Raw genomic sequence first — 1,957 nt, 5'->3', positions numbered from 1 at the left:
ATGGGGTTTCCTTCATATAACATTGGTTATATTATGCTGATTGTGAATCTTTACACCCACCGGTCTGCACCGACCTTCAGTTTATTTAACAGCTTGGTGTGGCTCTCTCAACCACATCTGGAAGATTAAGAGAGGGGTGATATCGCCAAGTAGTAAAAAGATCATCGAGGTTAAATATATTAACACCTTAAATCAGCACTTTGAGACTCTGCTGAGGTCTTTTTTTCCCCCTCAAAACCAAGAACTCCCTCAAGGTTTGTGGTAATATGTGTGAGATTGCTAAATGCCAAAAGAAAATACCTCAGAGGTGAAAAAGAACTGGATATGATAATATGGACTAGAGGTGGTGGCTATAAGTTAAGCTGTCTGTTACTGGGTTTGAACTCTGCTGCTGCTCTCAGCGCTGTCCCCTTCAGAACACTTCCCGTCACTGAACACACCTCCACGTCCCACACATTAGATTCTCACCCTTTGGGTCTCAAATCTGAGAAGACTTGAAATGTTTCTGAGCGTAAAAATAGACGATGATTATGACTTTTATTTAGTCCAAACTTCCATATCTATTTACATGTTGTACATTTTTTCAATGGCGCTGACGTCTTGTCAATTAAATAATAGCGAATTTAACTATTAATCATTTTGCGGGGGGCCCCCCTGGAACCTCTCAAAGGACCCCCGAGAGGGTCCCCGGACCACAGTTTGACAACCTCTGTATTAGTCCACCACCTCTCCGTGAGTTCTCCTTTAATTGTGGATGATTCTGGATGACCACACAGCAAAAGAGCATCGACTGAATTAATGACTCAAATAATAATAAAACATGTTATTTTCCCCAAAGACACCTTCAGATCCTGAGATATGAGATATCCTCTATATCCTGAATTAAAATATGCATGTACCGACTCTCAGAAACGTTAAAAAGAAAGTATGAATACCAAAGAAATCCAGTCAGTTACAGTACAGTCAGTAGTTTTAACGGTGCCATAACCTTGACCTATGTAATGAGAAAAGGGTTCAAAACCTTGTCAAAGTGGCACGCGAGATAATAGAGTCCCAGTGTATGAATATTGATGAGAAACAGGCTATTAGAAAGGGAAATGCCGTCATAATGTGTCCCAACCTAAACTGAACTCCTGCCCTCATGCTGTCACTTGGGGATTTGACTAAAATTGACATGATGCCCCTGCTATATTCTTAACTCGTGACGTGATGGATTTTTAAACGTCTTTTGCCCGGTTCTTAACCATAGCATATAATGGCTGCATTTTAAGTAAGCACATTGCCATTTCTACTTCAGTAAACTTTATCTTCAGTAAACTACTTTCTCTTAAATGTACTTCTGCAGACAGCTCTTAGATTCACTCTAAAATGATCTTCATTTATTTTGCATGGTTTGAGTTTGCCGTCGGGGCTCTATACTGCTCATTGCTGAGGAGTTGAGGTGTACAGCAAACACAGCCATGCTTAGTGAGCTTGAGAATATAGGAGTGATGAGCTCCAATCCCCTCATTGGATAAAAGGGAGCCCAACAGGTGGATGCAGGGGAGGCGGAGGGAGCCAGCAGGTAGGGCAGGCGGCTTGAATAGGCCGGTACATAATGGCGTGGAAGCACGTGGCGTGGTCAAGTTGTCTGACGGAACCAGCTCCTCAAGCTCCATATCATTTATTAGTATTAAGTAGTATTAAAAGTAAAAGCACTTGATGCCCTGATATAACAGAGCCTATCATAAGTGGTACTTAATTGTCTTTCTGCATACAGTATGAATGATCATTCAGGTCTTTATTATAGTTGACAAAATTAAAAGTACAAGTGGTGTCATAGTGATTTACAAGTAAACATAAATCAGCACTTTGATAGCTCCAGTCCCTGATTTTCCATCTTGCTTTGGTCACTTTTTGAAATACAAATAATTGAAATCCTCCTTAAAAAAAAACAACTAAAAAACTGATGTTTTGT

The sequence above is a fragment of the Zeus faber genome (assembly GCF_960531495.2).
Source record: "Zeus faber genome assembly, chromosome: 10".
In the NCBI taxonomy this organism is placed as follows: domain Eukaryota; kingdom Metazoa; phylum Chordata; class Actinopteri; order Zeiformes; family Zeidae; genus Zeus; species Zeus faber.
Note: the sequence above shows the minus strand (reverse complement) of the source record.